The 23,905-nt window shown below is 43.8% G+C and overlaps 4 non-coding genes across 4 annotated transcripts; 2 read left to right on the top strand and 2 right to left on the bottom strand.

Annotated features, from left to right (window-relative positions):
• Window positions 1–808: 808 nt before the first annotated feature.
• trnag-ucc (transfer RNA glycine (anticodon UCC)) lies at window positions 809–880 on the bottom strand. Its single transcript has one exon. It is a non-coding gene; the product is annotated as a tRNA-Gly (tRNA).
• A 652-nt stretch (window positions 881–1,532) lies between these two features.
• LOC148635268 (U4 spliceosomal RNA) lies at window positions 1,533–1,674 on the top strand. The gene has a single exon (XR_015933446.1). It is a non-coding gene; the product is annotated as a U4 spliceosomal RNA (small nuclear RNA).
• Window positions 1,675–2,096: 422 nt separating this feature from the next.
• Window positions 2,097–2,167, bottom strand: trnag-gcc (transfer RNA glycine (anticodon GCC)). Its single transcript has one exon. It is a non-coding gene; the product is annotated as a tRNA-Gly (tRNA).
• A 20,646-nt stretch (window positions 2,168–22,813) lies between these two features.
• trnas-uga (transfer RNA serine (anticodon UGA)) lies at window positions 22,814–22,895 on the top strand. Its single transcript has one exon. It is a non-coding gene; the product is annotated as a tRNA-Ser (tRNA).
• Window positions 22,896–23,905: the final 1,010 nt, after the last annotated feature.

The following is a 23,905-nucleotide window of genomic DNA, read 5'->3' as shown; positions in this document are numbered from 1 at the left end:
GTCCGGACAGCCCAGTTTCGTCGACAAGGTGGCTGAGTGGTTAAGGCGATGGACTGCTAATCCATTGTGCTCTGCAGGCATGGGTTCCCATTCTCATCGCTCTCCATGTCTGACACGTGTGCCTGTTCGATGTTGGCCCTCCTGTCGTTTGCTCCGGTGCTAGAGCTGTAAATTTTCTAGCGGTGGCTGAACATGGTATAGTAGGCCAACGTCGGTATCGAGCAGTGACAGTAACAGTACTTACTGCGCCCCATAAGAAATCGTTTGTCCCTGTTCAAAAGAGATTGTGCGATGTCCTGTGGGGTTTGCAAAGCAAACCTTTGACAGTTTGAAAAGAGGAATTTATTCTGCTTCCTGTGCGTGCAGTAGTTACAAAGTTGAACGTCTTTACACGATCTGCTGAAGTTTTCAGTGGGCGGGCTTTGTCAGATGGCTTGGAAAAATGCAGTGTTTCGGCTCGGGAAACATCATGAGCAGTGTCCTGCATGTTTTCTGTGTATAGCTGTCTTTTAACGCATACAGAATTCATTCGAAATCATTGATTTCTCCAATTAACAAGGGTCCCTTTTTGAACCTGCCAGAAGCATTCTTTCAATGTAACAGATTTACTCCGGGGAAAGGCAGCATGACATTGAGAGTAGCTCAAGCTTTCAGCACCTGTATCGGACTGCGTGCATGCAGACACCGCTCAGAATCCCCTGTAAGATTCTCCTTCAATTCCGTTTTGCAGTGCTTTAGCTCTTTCAAAAGGCTTCGCTTTGCTAGTCACAATCCAAGGCTCATGACAGCATTTAAAACCAATCGCCACTGCGTCGGCCGGGAATCGAACCCGGGTCAACTGCTTGGAAGGCAGCTATGCTCACCACTATACCACCAACGCCATCCACAGGAGCCCTGCAGGACACCACCAGAGAATGCTCACGATTTCGGAAGCTGTCTCCGGGACGTGCTGATTCCACACATCCTGAATAAATCATGATATTGTTAGTTGCTGTAGCTAGACGTTCAAATGAGTTTCATGGCCAGATGGACTGTTTCTTCCAGCGGTATAGTATTGCAGTGAGACAGCACGATGCCTGCAAGACTATGTCACGCTAAACGCCACAGATTGTGTTTGTCCGTTCGTGTCAGTCGTCCTGCAGCCACGGGAAGTGGGACACAAACATGCTGCAATGCTTTCAAGACGTTAGGATTTGTTTGTGTAACATCCGAGAAGAGTACTTGTGGCTTGAATGTGAACTGTACGTGCCCGCCCACTTTCCTCAGTAGTGCATGAGTTCCTCCCGGCATGCCCTTCGTCATTGTTCTGTCATCTTGTATTTAAAGGGTTGTATTTCTGCTGCTGAAAATAAGCAACGGTTTTCTCACAACTCCCTTTGTTCCCAACGGAGCCCTTGTCTGTCATGAAATTCTTCAAAACCTCAAGCTAGAAGAAGAAGAAGACGACAAATATGAAGCGTTACCGCAAGGACATGCCATGAGACGATCGATAACGATTTCCATAGGATCCCCGCGGTTGCCTGGCAACCGTCAGCTTTGCGCAGTGGCAGTATCGTAGCCTGTGAGGTTTAGCCAAGGTGCGATTATTGCTAGTTGAAAACTTTTCCCAATACCCCGCTTCCGCCGGTTTGAAATACAATCGGCGAAAGCGATTTTTGACAGTCTCGTCAGAGACTGAGCAAGGTGTTTAAAGACAGATTTGGTCATGGTGACATCATGGTAGAAAGAAACGAGCTTGTTACGTCTCAACAGAAACGCTCTTTAGCTCTTTCAGCGTTATGCAGAGAACAGCGTCTGTCGAGATCACTTTTGAGTCAGCGCGAAACGCTGTGTGCTGTCAGTTTGATTTCATATTGCTCGTAGCGGCGCCCGGCTTTTGTCTGTCAAACGTTAGGTTGCACTTCTTCATGCTACATCGTCGGCATGAATGGAGCTTTTTAAACGTCTGTACTTACTGCGCCCCATAAGAAATCGTTTCCCTGTAGCTCACCCTCATCCGGGTACTGACCTGGCTCACACCTGCTTAGCTTCAGTGGGTTTTCAGTTGCGAGTTGCAAGGGGATGCAAGTGATGGAGCCGCTCGCTGCAAAAGCCACTGTATTGGCCGGGAATCGAACCCGAGCCTCCCGCGTGGCAGGCGAGAATTCTACCACTGAACCACCAATGCTCAATACCCGGGCCTTCAAAAAAGACGCTTTTTTGGTGCTCTGTGCAAAACGCGTTGACATCTGCTTCCAGCTGCAAAATGCCATTCGCGGACGCTGAAGAACTTATTTCCAAGGCAGCGGGTACAAGCGATTGGGTGTTTTAAAACCACCAGGAACAGCAAAGAGGCGCGCTTCTTTGCTTGCGCCGAAACACACCGACTGGAGGCGGACAACGTAGTCGGCAGGATTCGAACCTGCGCGGGGAGACCCCAATGGATTTCTAGTCCATCGCCTTAACCAACCGGCCATGACTACAGAAAGCCCCACCGCCGCTGCATTCTTGCTACAATCTTACCTGGATCGCGAGGCGCTGGCAGAAGCCTATTTCAAAGTCGTTCTCCGTTTCAAAAAAACATTTCCAAAATACAAGCCTTGCAGACAGACAAGCCTCAGAGGACTTAAGGGTGGCTTCATGTCGGAATGATAAAGTCTCCCCGTCCGGACATGAAAATGCCACTTTGTTACACACAAAAAAAGAATCAACAACAGAGAAATGCCCACAAGCATTTGAAAAGCCGCACCACGTCGCACTTGAAATAGCTCTTACGTTAGTGATAGACGCAGGAATCGCCTTTCTATTTACGCTCTTACCAACGCGATGGAAAGCAAAACAAAGCAAAGCAGAGCAAAACAAAACGAACAAACAAAAACCCTCACGTCCCGCACTTGCATATAACGTCGTTACGTGCCCAAGCGGTATTGTACGTCATCCTAGCACTGCACCCCGGGGCGTACGGTATATGGGAACGAGCACACGCCAGGAATCGTCTCGAATCACTCCCTACAGCTGTAAGGCGCCTTGAAGCATGCACCCCCAACATTCTTTTTTGCGCATCTGTGAAAGGTAAACTCTTGAGCAAACTCTGAACCAGCTCAAAGGAAACTAATCTGATTAGATGTTACTTTGAGTCATCATTTAAGGGACCCTTGTTAATTGGAGAAATCAAGGATTTCGAATGAGTTCTGTGTGCGTTAAAAGACAGCTATACACAGAAAACATGCAGGACACTGCTCATGATGTTTCCCGAGCCGAAACACAGTGCGTTTTCCCAAGCCATCTGACAAAGCCCACCCACTGAAAACTGTAGCAGATCGTGTGAAGACGTTCAACTTTGTAACTACTGCACGTTCAGGAAGAAGAATAAATTCCTCTTTTCAAACTGTCAAAGGTTTGCTTTGCGAATGGTGCAGGACATCGCACAATCTCTTTTGAACGGGGACAAACGATTTCTTATGGGGCGCAGTAAGTACAGACGTTTAAAAAGCTCCACTCATGCCAATGATGCAGCATGAAGAAGCGCAACCTAAAGTTTGCATTCCTAGCACTGTTGCAACCTAGCACTATTGCATTCCCTGCATCAGTAGCTAAAAGAATATCATTTACGACTCATGTTAATGCAGTTTCAGAAACCAGACTGAAATTTCTCAAGTATATTATTTGAATCCAGATATGATTGACATTGGGCAACAACTATTCTCTCAAGACTTTTAGATTGAAATGGGACCTTTGAGACAGGCCTGTAGTTGTTAAGAACTTGTGGATCCAAATTTGACTTCTTAAGGAGCGGTCTAACAACCGCTACCTTAAATTGATCAGGTACAACGCCTGACGCAAGCGATGCATTCATCATACTAATTATAGATCCTGCCAGTCCTTCAAGGGAATCTTTGACTAGCTGAGTGGGGATGGGATCTAGCGAACAGGTGGTTGACTTTGTCTTACGTCTGTGTTCATGAGTCCACCATAAGAAGAAATCTGAACAGGAGTGGTGATCATGCGAGGTCACCACGGAGGAAACCACTGCTCTCCCCCCCAAAAAAACCACCCTGCCCCTCTCAAGTTTGCTAAAGACCACATGGATGTTCCACAGCAACTCCTGGAACAATGTTCTGTGGACAGACGTGACAAAGGTTGAACTTGTTGGTAAATGTGCACAGCGTTATGTTTGGAGATAACAAAACACTGCATACCAACTCCAAAACCTCATCCCACCTGGGAAGCATGGCGGAGGCTGTATGGCTTGCAATCATCGAGAATCACCCAGGCTCACCCAGCATCTCCTGTTTACTAGGCAGGCGCTTTAACCAACTAAGCCACGGTGCCCCAGGAGTGCCGTCCTTTTGCAGCCACTTGGACACACCACTCAGACACATCTGCATTCGGTGTGTGCTCCGCCTGCTCGCTGAGCAAGTTGCCACCTTTACATACAATAGCAACATCGACACCAAGAGAAAGGATGACAAATGGCTTTTATCTGGAACTTTTCATGTCCAAGGAGCTCAATGTGCTTTCTGTGTACAACAGGGCCACTGAACTCCACACTGGCCACTGAACCACAGCAGTGGCTTGCTGGCTTGACATCTCCCAAGGAATATGTTGAAATCGCATGTGGAACAGGAAAATGACCCTCGAGTACGAGGGAAAAAAAAGAAAAAGATCATCTGGAGCGCGCCAACTCATGTCCGGACAGCCCAGTTTCCTTGACGAGGCGATGGCAATGGACTGTTAATCCACTGTGCTCTGCACGCATGAGTTCGAATCCCATCCTAGTCGCTCTCCATGTCTGACACGTGTGCCCGTTCGACATTGGCCCTCCTGTCGTTTGCTCCGGTACTAGAGCCGAACATTTTCTAGCGGTGGCTGAACATGGTATCGAGCGTAGGCTAACGTCGGTATCGAGCAGTAACAGTATTTACGTTCCGCTGCTGCCAAGTGGCTCTGGGTTGAGATTGCGTTTTCACTTACTTGCAACGCAAACGGAGAAATCGATTTTTGACAGTCTTTCGAGAGACTGCGCTAGGTGTTTAGGCATAGACTTTGTCAGTTCCCCCTGGGATGATGGCCTCTCAAATAGTTTGTGATTCCTCTAGACTTTTATACAGTAGAAGCCTGCTTCGTGGCTTAAATCCAAGCTAAGGAAACGAGTTAGCGGTCTGTTACGACCCCAAGTGTCTAGGGGTAAAGGGGTGTATCATTTAGGATAATTCTTTTGGAAGCAGGGGGATTCTGGTGAGGGACTAGGAAGCGTGATAAGGGTAAGGAACTAGAGTGGTGCCAAAGAAAAGAAAATAAACAAAATGGAGCTGGCTAGGACAGTGAGGGAAAGCTAATCTGACTACAAAAGAAACCCCGAAACACACGGTCTTCGGCGTCTTCAACACCCTAGCTAACCTGCACTGACTACCCAAAACCATACAAGACAAATGGCACTCACCCGTACTAAACTAGCGTACTAATACAAAGTCAACTAAGTGTGTAAAGTGTACCCAACAACCTAAACTAACCTTATATACAAAAGTTCACACAAAAACACAAGTGAACCAGGAATACAAATAAGGGAAAACAAGAGTAATAAACAGGAGCAGGGTACAAAAGATCACAAAAGTTGAACATGTAACACTGGGGCAAGGGAATGACAAAACAAGGAAGAACACACAAACAAATGAAAGTACAAAGAAACTAATGTAAACCAACAAAACAACAAAGCCGAAGCTGTACGAAAATACACAAACACAAAGCAAAACAAACCAACAAACGAAGCCGAAGCAATAACAAGAAGCAAAGCGAAGCAAAGCGAAAACCAAAACCGAACGGGACCGAATTCAAACGAAAGGCCTCTTCTTTCTGAAAGCCTCCATGTTATATAGTGAATAAGATGTGTTCTGATTGGCTGAGGGCTGTTTGATGATGACATCATATTGAAACAGTGGTGTGATGGTTGGCCAATGGGGAAGGGAGAACAATCAAGGGTCAACAGTGTGGACATAACAGAAAAAACACACACAGAACACTCTCTGGGACGTAACACCCCCACCCATAAAAACAAACATCTAATGTTTGGACAATGAAGACAAAACCAATCAAACAATATGCTATACTCTACCCCCAGCCAGGTCATTTCCAAGAATAAGAGTTACCCCTTTAACAGGTAGCGAAGGACGTACCCCAACTCTAACAAATCCAGTTACTAAACCACATTGTAGATGTACACAGTGTAAAGGCACTTTCATAAAACCCATTTCGATGCCTTGAACTAATACACTCGAACCACAGAAAGATTTATCAGATAAAGGCAGTGCATCCACAACAATAAATGACTGGGCTGCTCCAGTATCTCTTAATATTTTAATTGTTTTCTGGTCTTCTGGTTTACCTGTTAGCGAAACGAATCCTTCCATAATAAATGGTTCATAACTAGGGTCAGGGAGACTGTTTTCACTAGACAAAGGAATAGCAGAACGGGAAACAGTCTTAACAAACCCAGCACTCTTAGGTTGTTGCTGTTGCTGCTGCTTACGTTTTAGGGCCAAACAATCTGCAATTATATGACCTCTCTTGTGACAATAAAAACATTCACGCTCCTCTTTAGAACGTGAGGAACTAGTTTTTACTGGGGGAGACTGAGACTGGGAACTTAGAGTAGACAAAGTCTTCTCCGCACGCACAGACATGAAAACATTCTTATGAGTGAGCACGAACTCATCTGCCAAAACAGCGGCTTGCGATAAAGTAGTTACTTTTTGCTCATTCAAATACACAACAATGCGTTCAGGCAAACAGTTCTTAAATTCCTCTAAGAGCATTAACTCACACAATGAGTTAAAGTCACTCACTTTACTGGCTACAACCCATTTATCAAAGAGAGTGCCCTTCTCTCTAGCAAATTCAACAAATGTCTGGTCTGACACTTTACGATGATTTCTGAAGCGTTGTCTATAAGCCTCAGGAACTAATTCATAAGCCCGTAAGATAGCAGCTTTCACAGTATTGTAATTCAAACTTTCTTCTAAAGAAAGTGTAGAACAAACTTCCTGAGCTTTGCCCACTAATCTACACTGCAAAAGCAGTGACCAAACCTCCTTAGGCCAACGAAGTGATGTGGCAATTCGCTCGAATGCACCAAAGTACGAATCAACTTCCGTCTCCCTAAACAGAGGAACTAAAGCAATGTGCTTACTTACATCAAAGGTGGTAGAGAGTGGATCTTGCAAAGGAGACACGCTAGAGGCCTCGGAGTGGGTCGGCTGCACAGCAGGAGCATTCTTTCGTGCTTCTAGCTCAAGCTGTCGGAGCTTAACCTCTTTCTCCGCCTCGATCTCCATCTTACGAATTGCAAGGCGCAATTCAAATTCTGCCTGGCGTACTTGGGCTTTTTCCTGCGCCTCCATGTGCAAGCGGGCCAAATGAACTTTCAGGCGAGTATTGCTTTTTGACCCGGTGGAGACCGGAGAGAACGGTTCAAAGGGAGGCAAGGTGGCCTTGACCTCAGCCTCCACTAAGTCTTCAGCCACCCCCTGCACCTCGTCCTGTTCTTCCACCACCATAGCAGGTTTAGCACCAGCCCCAGGAGAACCGGCGTACCTGCTCGTTAATGCAATGACCTCTAACTCTACCAACCTATCCATCACAGCTCTCTTGACGTCCCTTTTAAGAGCTTGCGTCGAAACCTGAATCTGGAAGTAATCAGCAATTTGGAGCAATTCGTCCTTCCTACACTTATCCAGCTGCTCAAAGGAAGGTTCCTCCACAAACTTTCGCAAATCAAAAGTAGCCATAACTACAGTACCTTGCCAAAACACAATCCACAAATCAAAATCCTGTACCAACACCAAAATTCTGCAACACAAAAAAAAATCCTTAGGACGGGAATTTGATATCCCGGACGACCCCCAATAATGTTACGACCCCAAGTGTCCAGGGGAAAAGGGGTGTAACATTTAGGATAATTCTTTTGGAAGCAGATGGGTTTTGGTGAGGGACTAGGAAGCGTGATAAGGGTAAGGAACTAGAGTGGTGCCAAAGAAAAGAAAATAACAAACAAAATGGAGCTGGCTGGGACAGTGAGGGAAAGCTAATCCGACAACAAAAGAAAACCAGAAACACACGGTCTTCTGCGTCTTCAACACCCTAGTTAACCTGCACTGACTACCCAAAACCATACAAGACAAATGGCACTCACCCGTACTAAACTAGTGTACTAATACAAAATTAACTAAGTGTGTAAGTGTACCCAACAACCTAAACTAACCTTATATACAAAAGTTCACACAAAAACACAAGTGAACCAGGAATACAAATAAGGAAAAACAAGAGTAATCAACAGGACAGGGTACAAAAGAACACATAAGTTGAACATGTAACACTTGGGCAAGGTAAAGACAAATCAAGGATGAACACACAAACAAACGAAAGTACAAAGAAACTAACGTAAAACCAACAAAACAACAAAGCCGAAGCTATACGAAAATACACAAAAACAAAGCAAAACAAACCAACAAACGAAGCCGAAGCAATAACAAGAAGCGAAGCGAAGCGAAGCGAAGCGAAAACCAAAACCGAACGGGACCGAAGTCAAACGAAAGGCCTTTTCTTTCTGAAAGCCTCCATGTTATATAGTGAATAAAATGTGTTCTGATTGGCTGAAGGCTGATTGATGATGACATCATATTGAAACAGTGGTGTGATGGTTGGCCAATGGGGAAGGGCGAACAATCAAGGGTCAGCAGTGTGGACATAACAGAAAAACACACATAACACACACTGGGACGTAACAGTGCCGGCGGGGGGGAGCTCACCCTGAGGTCTGTGCGGGTTCCAATGCCCCAGCATAGTGACGGAGACGCTGTGTTGTAAAAGGGTGCTGTCCTTTGGATGAGATGTAAAACCGAGGTCACAGCGCTCTGTGGTCATTAAAAATGACCACCAAAACCTTTGACAAAAGCTCTTGGTAATTGATGGTCTTCAATAATGCTCCTCCTTTAGGTACATTTTAAATCAGCTGAAAAATGCTGTGAAATGGGGGGGCACTTCAGGCCAGTGTAGGATTTGGGTTACAAGAACCATGAAACTGCATGAGAAAGCCCGTACACTGAATTACACAGCTTTCTATTCAAAGGAGGACAAAAGAAATTCCCTGAGTTCGATTTTTTGCAGCACAGAGAGGACCACTGTCGTGAGGCCGGTTAGCTCAGTGGGTTAGAGCGTGGTGCTAGTGACGCCAAGGTTGTGGGTTCGAGCCCTGTACGGTCCAGGTGAGATGGGTTGTCATGCAACGCTGCTACATAGTGCCAACAGACAATTAAATGACAAAAATGAAGAGAGTTAAAGCAGCTGGAGAGGTTCTCTTACAACTTTTGAGCTGACACAGTTTTGGAAAATGTTTCCTTCACGCTGCACTGTACCACATAATCAGCCAAGAGTCTCCAAAACAAAACAGAATTGACAGTCATATAATGTCCATTAACCCCGGCTTAAAACGCAGCATCATGTCTGCCATCATAAGAATATGAGTCCAATATTTTAGAATATAGTCAGAATGACTTCTAACCTTACCTGTGGTGTCTTTAATCCCTATTGTTCAATGCATGGTGTACGTACTGCATACATGTGTCTTGAGAATGAGGAATGGGCCCCTGAGACAGTCATTTACCTGTTTCACAAATGATCATATTTTACTAGAGATTCTGTATGGGATTCAGATGTGCATTCGGACAGCAATCCCTTTCAAGAAATGATACGTTCTGGATGAGATCAGTGGTGCTGGAACACTGTATTTAGGATGTGTTTGCAGTGATTGTGTGTCCCCTGCTTCAACGCAGTGATATATAGATGTGCTCCTGTAATTTATTGGTACATGCCCAGGGCAGTAAGCAGTCTGAGGATTTATTTCCAGACGGCATAGAGCAGTGAAGCAGTGAAGTAGTGCAACACACTGGATCATTATATTATTAGAATCTATTCTATTTAAATTATTACATTATACACAATTTGAGTTCATTTTAAAAAGTAAAAGGTAATGAAAGGAATGCATTTTCGTAAGAAAGATAATACCGATATGCATGTGATAATCTTCCTTATATCATGTAGTGCGTCATTTGGACACTTTGTGGGCTTGAAATACAAAGAAAATCATGTTCTATGGTACAAGATAAATACAAAACTTAAGCTTTTATTTTAATTAGATTTGTTTATAAAGCATAAGCAATCATTTATTACATTAATATATCTGAAAATAACATTTTAGACTCATATTATTACATACAGGTCTCTAGCTTCAACACAGTGCTATATATATATGCTCAGTGATTTATTGGTACATGCCCAGGGCAACAATCAGAATGAGGATTTATTTCCAGACGGGCTACAGGTAGTGTTGTGAAATACTTCAACACACTGGATCGCAGATTTAGACCCCCTGCACTCTTACTCCTTAAAAACCAAAGAAATGAAGATATGTAGCAATCACATTGTAACAGGGGTGACAGTGACTTAATGCTTATACTAGTGGACTTCTGGTACCTTTAGGGTACGGTGTTCCCTGAAGGGCTCTCAAACCCCACATTTCAGATGCCTAGCTGTATCGCTGATGTGTTGCACCTCAGAATCACTTTTAAACCTTACCTCTGGTATCTTTAATCCCTATTGCTCAACGCATGGTGAAAGTATTGCATAATTGTGTCTGAAAATGAGCAATGGGCACCTGAGAGACTCATTTGCCTGTTTCACAAATGATCATATTTGACTAGAGATTCTGTTTGGGATTCAGATGTGCATTCGGACAGCAATCCCTTTCAAGAAATGATACATTCTGGATGAGGTCAAAGGTGCATCATTTGGACACTTTGTGGGCTTGAAATACAAAGAAAATCATGTTCTATGGTACAAGATAAATACAAAACTTAAGCTTTTATTATAATTAGATTTGTTTATAAAGCATAAGCAATCATTTATTACATTAATATATGTAAAAATAACATTTTAGCATCATACGTTTAGTATATTAAGTCCCTAATGCTGAAAGAAATGATCATAGAACATGACTTCTAACCTTACCTGCTGTGTTTTTGATCCCTATTGCTCAATGCACAGTGAAAGCATTGCATACATGTGTCTGACAATGAGAAATGGGCCCCTGAGACAGTCATTTGCCTGTTTCACAAATGATCGTATTTTACTAGAGATTCTGTTTGGGATTCAGATGTGCATTCGGACAGCAATCCCTTTCAAGAAATGATACGTTCTGGATGAGTTCAAAGGTGCTGGAACACTGTATTTAGGATGTGTTTGCAGTTATTCTGTGTCTCTAGCTTCAACACAGTGATATATATATATATATGCTCACTGATTTTTTGGTACATCCCCAGGGCAATAATCATTTTGAGGATTTATTTCCAGATGTGCTAGGGGTAGTGTTGTGAAATACTTCAACACACTGGATCGCAGGTATAAACCCCTTGCACTCTTACTCCTTAAAAACCAACAAATGCAGATATGTAGCAATCATATTGTAGCAGACACTCATTTGCCAGTTTCACAAATTATCATATTTTACTAGAGATTCTGTTTGGGATACGGATGTGCATTCTGACAGCAATCTCTTTTAATGATTTTACCTTATCGCAGCTTTGCCCTTCTTGCCTCTTTGGACAATATCTCTATCTTGTGGTCGTTGTTGGTAATTTCTAGACAATATCTCCATCTTGTGGTCGTTGTTGGTAATGTCTTCTCATGCCCTTTTTTATTTCAATTCTCTATTAGTTGATTCTAGAATCTCTACAATAGAGTTGAAAACATCAGTTTTATAGCAGACAATAAGACATTATTTATAGTCCAATTAGAAATTTATTACCCTGTTTTTAACATAATAACAAATTAAAATTGATTAAAACTAAGTTTGGAACACCAGGGAACATAACAAATGATTTTTAGGAAAACCATGAGGTTCTCTGTGTCCGATGCCTGCAAGGGGAGAAAGCTAGAATCCTTTGATTTTTTCAAAATTTGAAAATAAACATCATATAACAACAGCTTTCATTCCTAGGAGTGAAAAACAACCATTTTTGAAGACATAGTAGTTTCTAAAACACTACAATAAGTTAAAAACAACCATTTTATATTACATTATTTTTTGTGAAATTAGTCATTTTTTGCACTATTTTTAATAAAATCTCTAATTAAAAGTGATTAAAATTAAGTTTGGAACAACAAGGAACACAAAAAAAAAATATTTTAAGGAAAAAAATGATGTCTTCTGTGCCAGGTGCCTGCAAGGGGAGAAAGCTAGAATCCTACCCAGGCTCCTGGAGCTCTGTCCTGGCTAAAGGAGGGTGAATCCATCCCCTTCAAAGCTCCATGAAAAAATGATATTTTTAAATTTGAAAAAAAAAACATTATAGAACAACATCTCTTGGTCCACAGAGAGCAACAATCCAACTCTGAACAAAATCCATTGACTGATCCCCGAATCCTGAAGTTTCTTCGCATGATATCAAGCTTGCAACCACTTTCTGGAAAACGAAGAAAAAGGCCAAAAATGAAAAAAAAGTTATCAATTCTAGAGCCTAAGAGGAAAACAAGACAAATGTATATCTCCAAATAATTTTATGTGCTTCAGAAGAGCCCAGGAAAGTTTTTTGCATACATGAAACCACGCCCGTTTGCACGTAAGCAGACATGGTTGCACAAACGACTGCATGAAAGCACGCGTGCATGCAAAGTCATCCTGTTGAGCATTTGAAAAGCCGCACCACGCCACACTTGAAATAGCTCTTACATTAGTGGTAGACACAGGAATCGCCGCAGGAATCAAAATTGAACCTAGTTGCCACATCACATACATCCTGTTCAACGATAAAAAGGTAACATCTATCCTCGCTCCAGAGTAAATCTCACGTTGAGGGCATATTTTTTTCCACTTTACCATGAGTCGGGCTCGGCTGCACAGAGGCGAGAGCAGAGTAATGAGGTCACGGGGACAGGGGAGTCACACGCTGGCGGTTTGAACACACGGAAGATCACTGCGGGATCCACAGTATGTGGACCCTCCGTGCGCCATCAGTCCACAGTCCGGGCTCTGAATCCTGCCATCCGAGTTAAGATCTCGGCGGAACCTGAGGCACAGTTCCTTCTTAAAACGTAATCTGGTGAGCATTTCTAGAATCGTACTTGTATAGATGCAGCCTTTAATGTGTTGCTAGTTTAAAATTGATGACTTCTTGAACTTCAGTAGGCAACTGCCCTCTTGATTTCGGATTTAATTTCTTTATTACAGGGGCGCTTTTATGAAGACAGAGTCATGTTCAGGTACTTTGCTTGATGGAGGAAGCTCATTACGGACTCTGTGATCTGCTCACCTGGAAAGGTCTGCTGTACTACTACAAGAGAGAAGTAGAGTCTGGAAGAAGGGACAATTTTATGATGCTTTGGAAGATAATGTTTTTTTTTCTTTGAAATCGAAATGAATCAGAATATCAGTGCAAAAGACAAACTCTTGGTTTGGTTTAAAAAGATATGGTTTTAAAACAGACAAAATGTAGTAAACAGGTGTTTCTCACTTTTGGAAAAGAATGGACCGGGGGTATTTTACTAGTTGCAGTGCTGATCTCACTGGGTTACAGTCCTGCAGTGTCACACGAGGGCCAGTGGCGCAATGGATAAAGCGTTTGACTACGGTTCAGGAGATTGCAGGTTCGACTGCTGTCTGGCTCAGGTCGTTTTTAAACGCATCGGGCTACTCCCCTAAGTAGTCTGTGCTACTTACTGCATTGTAATCGTACTCAGTAAGAGATTTCCTTCATGTAAATGAACTGCACCTGACAGCTTTAGAAAAACACCTGGGCTCAGTACGGTGCTGAGAGCTCAGCTTTGCTGTTCTAATTAGCACGCACTGCATCGGCTATGACCCGAACTTTTCAATTATTCAGATCAGTAAGTCAACACGTAGTCCACATGAAAGGTAGAAATATTCTCTTGTCTGTCTCTTGTTTGTATAGAACTGAATGTCCCTGACAATGTACTGTTAGTTTTAATTGAAGAACGGCATTTGTGTTCAAATATACCAGACAAGTTTACGTAACTGCTCATGCGACACTCAGTTGTAATTAGTCAAGAAATAAACAACAGCTGCAGGTCGAACAACAGCTGCAGGTTTGATTCAGAACGTATCATATTGCAGCGCCTTTTACTTCCATTGACAAATGATTGAGATTCGAAGAGAGATCCTTCAGACCAGCAAGCAAACCCACGGCTATTTCGGTTTTCTATCTAGGCAACGTTGGTGTCTGCAATAGCATACATGATAGCGTGATGCAATTTCTGTGGCTACATTTGTTGCACGTCATGCACAGTAAGAGTGTTTCTAACACCAAATACAAAGTCAACAATTAGCGATCACGCCTTCTCCTCAGTTAACCCACTGAAACCCTTGCTGTTAACAGTTCTTTACGAGCACCCACATATCGTGTCGGTTCTTTCAGCTTTATTCATTAGGTTTTCAAAGGCATACGTAGAGCACCAGAGGTCCTAACCCAAGATGTGTGGTTATCTGAAGGATTGCTTTCCATGGCAGCGGGTCCAAGCGATTTAGCGTTTTTATAGTACAGGCACAGGGACAAGGTGACGTGCGGCAGACGCCAGAGTAGGCAGGTTTCGAACCTGCGCGGGGAGTCCCCAGCAGATTTCAAGTCCATCGCCTTAACCACTCGGCCACGACAAAAGCGAGCTCACTCCCGCCGCATTCCTCCTATAATCTAACACGGAGTGCGAGGTGGCTGCGGATACGTTTTCAAAGTTGCTCTCCGTTAAAAAAAAAATACCTTTCACAAGATACGTGCCGGCAGACAGACACGCCTCAGAGGGTTTAAGGCTGGCTTCACGTTGAAATGATAAAGTCTCCCCGTCCGGATGTCAAAATGCAACTTTGGCAGACAGAAAAAACATCAACAAACCACAAATGTGGTCAAGGATTTTACAAGCTGCACCATACTGCACTTTCAAATGCATTTACATTCCTGTTAGACGCAGGAATTGCCTTTGTTTTGCGCGCTTACGAACGCCATGGAAAACGAAACAAAACAAAAGCCCTCAGCTCCTGCACTTGATTATAATGCCATTTCGTGTCGAAGCAGTAATTTACATCATCCTACCACTGCAACACGGGGAATAGAGGGAAATGAGCACAAGCTACGAATCGTCTCAATCGCTCCCTAGAGTCGTAAGGCGCATTGAAGGGTGCACCCCCATCATTAATTGTTGCGCCTCTGTGAAAGGAAAGCTCTTGAGCAGTCTTTGAAACAGCTCAGATCAAACACTTGATTGCTTCCATGCGCATCTGGAGCCCATTTCTTATTTTCACTTCACGCCGCCCAAAGCATTTCTAAAACAGGAGATTCGCGTTTAGGAATGCGCCCTGCCCTACAAATAAAACAGGTCTACGGGTCTGAAACCTGCTCCACGGAAAACAGTTCTGTTGCGCTTTTGATCAAAGGGAGATTCGCTGTTCTTACTTTTTGATGACATAACACCCAAAGGGGCTTCTTTGGAGCTGGATTCCAACCAGCATCCTTAAGTTTCTTGGCGGTATCCTTTACAGTCCTCTGTTCGGTCGACAAGGGACTGAAGGGGGCAGCTTTCCTCACACATACAGTGCAATGTACTGTAGTGTTCCCCTTCATTGAATTCGCAGTTCTGCATCAGACCTCTAACTCGTTTCCTTAGCTTGGATTTAAGCCACGAAGCAGGCTTCTTCTGTATAAAGGTCTAGAGGAATCACAAACTATTTGAGAGGCCATCATCCCAGGGGGAACTGACAAAGTCTATCCCTAAACACCTAGCGCAGTCTCTCGAGAGACTGTCAAAAATCTCTTTCTCCATTCGTGCTGCAAGTAAGTGAAAACGTGGTCTCAACCCAGGGCCACTTGGCAGCAGCAGCACGTAAATACTGTTACTGCTCGATACCGACGTTAGCCTACCATACCATGTTTAGTCACCGCTAGGAAATGTAAGGCTCTAGTACCGGAGCAAACGACAGGAGGGCCAACGTTGAACAGGCACACGAGTTAGATATGGAGAGCGACGAGGATGGGATTCAAACCCACACGTGCAGAGCACAATGGATTAGCAGTTCATCGCCTTAACCACTAGGCCACCTCGTCGGCGAAACTGGGCTGTCCGGACATGGGTTGGCTCGCTCCAGATGATCTTTTTCTTTTTTCTCCCTCGTACTCGAGGGTCATTTTCCTGTTCCACATGCGATTTCAACATTTTCCTTGGGAGATGTCAAGCCAGCAAGCCACTGCTGTGGTTCAGTGGCCAGTGTGGAGTTCAGTGGCCCTGTTGTACACAGAAAGCACATTGAGCTCCTTGGACATGAAAAGTTCCAGATAAAAGCCATTTGTCATCCTTTCTCTTGGTGTCGATGTTGCTATTGTATGTAAAGGTGGCAACTTGCTCAGCGAGCAGGCGGAGCACACACCGAATGCAGATGTGTCTGAGTGGTGTGTCCAAGTGGCTGCAAAAGGACAACACTCCCGGGGCGCCGTGGCTTAGTTGGTTAAAGCGCCTGTCTAGTAAACAGGAGATCCTTGGTCCAAATCCCAGCGGTGCCTTTTTTTGTTCTGTCTTCTCGAACAGAACTGGTCATTATGGACAACCGCCTACGGCTAGACTTAATTAAATGCAAGTATTCATTTCCTGTCTTTAACGCGACTTGTTTTTCTTAAAATGGATGCAACTTGCAAAACATGAAATACAAACCTTGCTAATCAGCGCTAGCGGCTGGCAAAAAAAAAGAAGTCAGCAATGTTTTTTTTCTTTAACCTTAACCCTGCTAATGGAGAAGAGTTAAACGACCAAGTCTATGCAGCTTCAACGGTGCGCACGTCGGGTTCTTAGCTGAAAGGGTGGTAAATCACGCTCACCCCAGTCCTTAATCTTTTAAAGAGGATACAAAATTGAACCTAGTCGCCACATCACATACATCCTGATCAATGATAAAAAGGTAACATCTATCCTCGCTCCAGAGTAAATCTCACGTTGATGGCATATTTGTTTTCACTTTACCGTGAATCGGGTTCGGCTGCACAGAGGAGAGAGCAGAGCAATGAGGTCACGGGGACAGGGGAGTCACACGCTGGCGGTTTAAACACGCGGAAGATCACTGAGGGATCCACAGTATATGGACCCTCCGTGCGCCATCAGTCCGCACTCCGGACTCTGAATCCTGCCATCCGAGTTAAGATCTCGGCGGAACCTGAGGCGCAGTTCCTTCTTAAAACGTAATCTGGTGAGCATTTCTAGAATCGTACTTGTATAGATTGTAGCGTGCTCTCTGAAGGCACCAGTTCTGTAGGGTTTGGGCATTAACTGGGACAATTATTAATTGTAGCAGTAAATCATAAAATGATTCTTTGGATGGCCTTAGAATCCAACCATGCGATATAACTCAAACAACGCACACACATAGGTACTAATACACGAGGATACATTTATTAATAAATAGAATATGCATGTAAACCTAACAGATCTTATCAAGAGGGTTATCAGAATACAAAAGGTATATATTCAGTCAGTTACAAAGAGTTACATATATCAAGAGGACATATGTTCAGTATATCATTCATTTAGACCGTTTCGTAAATGAACTTGGTTATAACTTCTACATTGGATACTCAAAACAAGTACATAACTCTTAGGAATTAAATTGGTATCAACTGGTTGGGATGACAATTGAATTCTCGAGCTGTAATGCATTGAAGTTGAATACTCATCCAGTCTCTGGGGATTCAGATCTCCTGCAGACTCAAAGAAGCAGTTGCAGGCTTGTTGCTGTCCAATCCGCGCTGTCTGGCTTGGTGCCAGGTTGTGCTGTGCGGTTTGCGACAGTGCGCTGCTGATGCTCACTGACCGGCTAGTTAGTGTTGGCTTTAACTAGCAAAGTTTATGCACAGGAGAAAAGATGACTGTGGGTCCCAGCAGGTCAGGAAGAGGACCGGTTCGTTCCTGATGAAGCGCTTGTTCTGATTAGTGATTCAGCTGTCCACAGATCCGACCTGTTCACGAGGCTTGCTGCTGATGCTAACCTCGGGTGGATCCTCTGGTTACTCATGGCAACCTCCACTCTCGACTCTTAGAACAGAGGAAAGTACTGGCACTCGGACACACTGGCCGTTCCGTGGTTGTCCGGGCTGAGTCTCAGGATGGTCAGGAGGCGTGCTGTGAGAATGTCCTGCCCTTGGGAGCCTTCTGCTCCTGGGCCGTCCTGCCATGGAATTGTCTTGCACCCCTGGAATTCTCCTTAGAATTCTCCTACTGGAATAGTCCTACTAGTTCTCCTTCTCCAGGCTCTCTGTTGCCTGTTTTTACCTGGAGGAACTTCGGCTTGTCATTGGCTGAAAGTTTAATGGGCATCAGAGTCCCACATGGGTTACATTGCCCTACCAGTCCCTGACTGGTTGATCAAGGTGAGATATGAGTCACTTACTCCTGACACCTAGGAATGCAATCCAGATGTCCATCTGGCACTCCCTAGACAGATAGGCGCCAATGGATGTCCATTGATCATGATAGCCAGGCTTAGCTAAGTGCATCCCCATTTGGGAGCTGTCCCTTATCAAAAGAAAACATCTTTAAATCAGCCTGCATGAATAGTTTCTCTGTGGCTGCACCACAGAGATGAAGAGAGAGATGGGGCCTCATTTGGGAAAGCACAGCAACACTTATTTCTGTCTTATTAACAAGCATTGCCTCTACAAATCCCCCCTTTTTGAAGGCCACGAGGTCCTGAGGCGTTGTTGCCTTCAAAACAAAACAGAGTTAAGTGATGTCCCCTGTCATTAGAACATTAACCTTAAATGTCCACATTTCTCCTCGAGAATTCATACCGGAACCAGCATTGGGAACAAACAGGATTAATAACATCTGGAGTATGTATAAACACGGTAGGAGACATCATCTCAGTCTAGGCATTACAAATCAGGAAGTTCACTGTCAGTATCTGATACCTCTGTAGGCAGATATTTGGGGAAGAAGTAACTTCCTTTCTTTTGACATGCTACCTTTGACTCATTTGTGCTACCCGGAGTACTTCTTGATGTAAGAGTACAGCATTCAGAGTACATTGTCAGTCATGATCCAGCTTCCCATCAGCAGTGTTACAATAACACCGGTTCCTGTTCCCAGCCCCCCTGATGAACCATGAGACCTGTGTTGGGCACCTGCCAGGGTGGTTTGGAGGTTTGTTCCATTAAAGCAAACTAACTACCTGTACCTCCTGAGGGCTTACTGTTTCTTGGATTTCTCTCCAATTCAATAGTGTGGCACCTGAAGGCATCCACGACCTCAAGTTTGGTCTTATGTTGTCTGGTTCCAGACCGTACAGTGTCAAGTTACCATGCTGTACTATGGCCTCCTTGGGGCCAGTAGCATGCAAACCTATCAGAAATAGCAAACACACAACAGTGGCGGCAGCAATCAGTCCTCCCAAAAGTCTTTTCAGGTGGCTGATCCCAGTCATCTCCTTCTGAGTGACTGTTGCCTTTCTAAGTTGGCGCAGCATGTACATGGTCTCTTTCTCAGTATGCCATGTGGCATCTTGGGCACCAACATCCTGGAAATCTGAGGAGATCTGACGCAGCTGCTGATGCTGCTCCTCCATTTCCAGGACATCTGCTTTTTCGATTTGTTCATGCCTGTGCTCTAGGAACCCTGCAGGGGGTGGTGCAGCGGTGGAGCATGCCTGACCCTTGGCTTAGTGGTCATCTGGAGCACCTGAGTGATCTGGGATTGTTACTCCATTCTCACTGTTCAGGTCCACCCTGCACACTTCCTGATTGAGGAATCCCTCTATCGGCATGTTTACAATCGTTCGCTGGGCGTGGGTGTAAGACACCTGCTCGCTCCCCCCTTCCCTCTCTAGGGGTTCAGGGAGCTGCCCCAGCACTGGGATAGCTAGTTCACTGTCTTTGAACTCACCATCACCCACCAGGCCCATGTCAGTGCAGGCGGGGATTCTGACACCCCCCTTTTCCATGTTCTGCACTCACAGTCGGGTGGCTTGCCCATCCAGCTCCAGTGGTTGGTGCTGAACCACTGTTGGTCAGACTCAGACTGACAAACTGAGCTGGTGGCTGTAATAAAACCGGCTCGGCTTTCATTCCCTGTCCCTTCTGGGGGACTGGGTGTATTGGCAACCCTGCCGTTGAGGCAGGAACAATCAGGTCAATCTCACTCACTCAATCTCAATCTCACCTGGTAGTTGTGAGAAATAATGTTACCTGACTGCAGGTTCCCTGGGTCACAGCAGAGGGAATCGGCATCTGGGATCAGGTGTGTCCACAGCGCAGTAGTCTCAGCGTCCAGCTGAACCTCCTGTCTAACCTGTGAATGTTGCACCAGGGGATTTCTTTATTTATGTCTTTATTTAGTGGTTTCATTAGTGACAATGGCTAAACTTTCTTGGAAAAATGTCTTTTATGTAAACCATGTTTGCTATTAATTCATTTAGGACTAGAATATGTTCATTGTCTTCCAATAAAAGAAGGGTTCCTTTCGCCATAGTCGGGTTGACATTAGAAGCTTGCCACGCCCGGACTGTTACACCAACGCATTAGCATGTTAAAGCGATTTTGTTGAGGAGCCTAGCTTTCTTAACTAGTAAGTACTGTACTTCCTTGGTTTTGTAGGGGGGAAGGTGTCTTTCGCTGGAAATCTGGTCCCCTTCTACTGTGAAAATACCTGTGAAACCGGTTTAATCCGTCACAGCCAGCACTCCCGCTGGCCACCCACGTGTTATGCTCTTCATTAATGTCTAAGCCGGAACACATCATTATATCTCATTTTGTATTTCTTTTAAAAAAATCGTTTGCCCAGCCTAACAGTATTGTTGTTATTGTTTTTATCCTGTAAAGCGCTTTGAGGAGCCAGCTTTTAAGGCGCCATATACAATAAAGTTCATTATTATTACTATTGTTAAATTGCTGGACAGAGAGGTGAACATTATTACACGGAAGACAAAGATAGCGATTTATGTGTGGATGCTGCACATTGGTGGGGAGTCCCCATTGCCTGTAAAGCACTTTGAGTGGAGTGTCCAGAAAAGTGCTATATAAATGTAAGCAATTATTATTATGATTATTATTATTATTATTACGTTGCATTGTGCATTGTGTTGCTGTAATACAGTTTTAAATAATTAAAAGTCTAAACAGTATCAGCTTTATTTATGGGTTTTAAATCAATATAAATGTTTATATTGTAATGCCTAGGTGACTATTCATTGTTATTAAAATGACTTAAATTTGATCATGTTGTGATAATTAGAAATATAAATTTGTTTGGTGCGAGTGAAGTTTTATTTAATCTCTGAGCCAGGGAAACATTGTATTTTTTTAAAAAAAATGTTTATTAAAAAAAAAGTAACGGCTCCAGCAGGATTCAAACACACAACATGTGATTTGGGAGTCAGGAAGCTAACCCACAGCACCACCAGCAAGGTCACACAAAGAGTGTCGAAAAAGCCCTACAAAACATTATGTAACAATTCTTGTGTTGCGGTACATGAGTATAATTATATCGTTATTAATTTCTTTAAATACGCGATTCCATATTATAGTCCCTTTTAATCAAATTCTTGTACCGGAGCTTGTTGACTCCAGTATCACGTTAGTTAAAGACTTCGATGCTTAAAATGTTTAGGGAGAAATGGAATACTGGTGTGTATGTTTTCTTTAAAGTACCGAGACCAGCCATATACTGTATGTTTAAGTTCCAAAATTAATATTGTTTATGGCCTTCACACGTGTTACAGTATGCTCCTATTCTTTTTATGCTCAGGTACTAAGATTTCCCTTCAGTGGTAAAATTCCATATAAATATTCAATGCTTAAACGGGCACAGTAAAGACATTAAATATACATGTACATATACATACTGTATACAGTACAGTTTGCATACAGTAATATGTTTATGTTCCTAAATCAATCTCTTTAATGAGCATGTGAAAGGCATGGTGAATCGGAGATTCTCAAAAATTACTGTACTTTGCATGATTGGAAACAAATGCGTGATTGCGAAATGCTGTGGTGTTACTTTTACAAAGACGGTCAATGAAAAAAAGAATGTGGACCAGGGCACTACTTTGAGTTTACAGCTTGTCCAAGGTCATTCATTATTAATACTATTAGTAATATCTTCGTTAAAGACTTTGATGGCGACAGCTCAAACATGAGAGGTTGAGCTTTATTAGCTCCACCTTGCAGTAATTCCGGATACTATTATTTTTTTTGCGGTTTTATAGGAGAATTTACGGTAACTCGTGGTAGACTGCGTAAAGCGCACCGCAAAATAATGTGGTATCGCCCGCTTGTTTTGAATAGCTGCATCTGTACGCCCCGTGTCTCAACGGTAGGACGGAGTCAAATACTGCCTCGATACGTAACAGCGTTATATTAAACCGCAGGACTTGAGGGCTGTTTTGTTTGAATGTTCAAGGCATTGGTAAGAGCGTAGGTCAAGGGCCATTGGTGCATCTCCTGTAACTGGAGTAAAAATGCTATTCAAAGTGCAGTGACTGAAATCGTCGTCCACATGTCTCTGTTGTTGATTGCTTTCTGTCTAAGAACGTTCTGTTTTCATGTCCGAACGGGGAGACTTTATCATTCCAACTTGAAGCCACCCTTAAGTCCTCTGAGGTGTGTGTGTGTGCTTGCACGTATAGCGTAAAAGGTTTCTTAAACGGAGAGCGAACTTGAAAAAAGTTGCCTCCGCCGCCGCCGCCGCCTCGCACTCCCTGTTCGATTGTAGCAAGAAGGCAGCGGCCGCGGCGCTCGCTGTAGTCGTGGCCGAGTGGTTAAGGTGACGGACTTGAAATCCGTTGGGGTCTCCCCGCGCAGGTTCAAATCCTGCCGACTACGGCGTCCTTTGCATTTGGTTGCGTGCGTGTAAAAGGACCAGCGCCGTTTCGTTTTCGCTGGGACCTTTAACACTCTAAATCGCCTGGACCTGCAGCCTGTGAAATCGAATCTTCAGCACCCACGAAGGACGCTCTGCAGATAGACACAGATAACGATGCTTTTCTGCAACGAGCTTTCCAGCTGAATTTTCTCGGCAGCTCCGTACTGAACCTTTCTCCATTGCAACATAGCGGAGGCTCGTCACGTCTAAGGCAAGGCTGTGTAGGACCGCATACGCCACAGTGACTTGTACACAGACCACATGAAAGGCAAGCAAAATACACTTTTAAAATTCCAAAGACTCACAAGGTCAGAGGAACAGCGATGACCTGAACAGATCTGTTACAGAAGTCTAGGTTGACCTTTTTAGAGCTGTAATTGCATTTTTGTTTAATAGAAGATCAAATCTACTCGCATGTACCAGCACCTTACAGTTTATTGATGTTAATTCTGTTTAAGTAATAAGATTGCTAACGATGTTGTACTTTAGCCGGTGTTTTTTAGAACAAATTGCTTACACTTTTGTAAGGAATACGCAGTACGTGCCTTTGTCAGTCATTGCTCACCATACCTGTAACTTTCTTATCTAACTCACTTCCTCAAATGGTGAAGGTCCACAAACATAAATGAAAAAAAAAACCCTTGCTGTAGATGAGGTGCACAAAAAAGCAGCCCCTGATAGTGTATAACACATTTATACTATTGCAGAGACACATGTAACATATATATATATACATACTGTATATATATATATGAAACAGAAATAGAAACAGAAACAGGAATCGCTTACTCACCTGGAGAATCTCTGTAGGAATATCTAGCATTTATCAATGGAAATAAAAGCTGCTTTAATAAAGTGCATGTTCAAACTCAAACCCTCAGCTGCTGTTCTTGTTTGTTTTGGGAAAAATTGCTACTGAGCATCGCATGAGCCGTTACGTACCCTTATCTGTTAGGGAATTTCAAGGGAG

The sequence above is a fragment of the Lepisosteus platostomus genome, unplaced genomic scaffold (assembly GCF_059453375.1).
Source record: "Lepisosteus platostomus isolate fLepPlt1 unplaced genomic scaffold, fLepPlt1.hap1 Scaffold_30_H1, whole genome shotgun sequence".
In the NCBI taxonomy this organism is placed as follows: domain Eukaryota; kingdom Metazoa; phylum Chordata; class Actinopteri; order Semionotiformes; family Lepisosteidae; genus Lepisosteus; species Lepisosteus platostomus.
The sequence above is the reverse complement of the archived record's forward strand: the minus strand, read 5'-3'. Positions and strand labels throughout refer to the sequence as shown.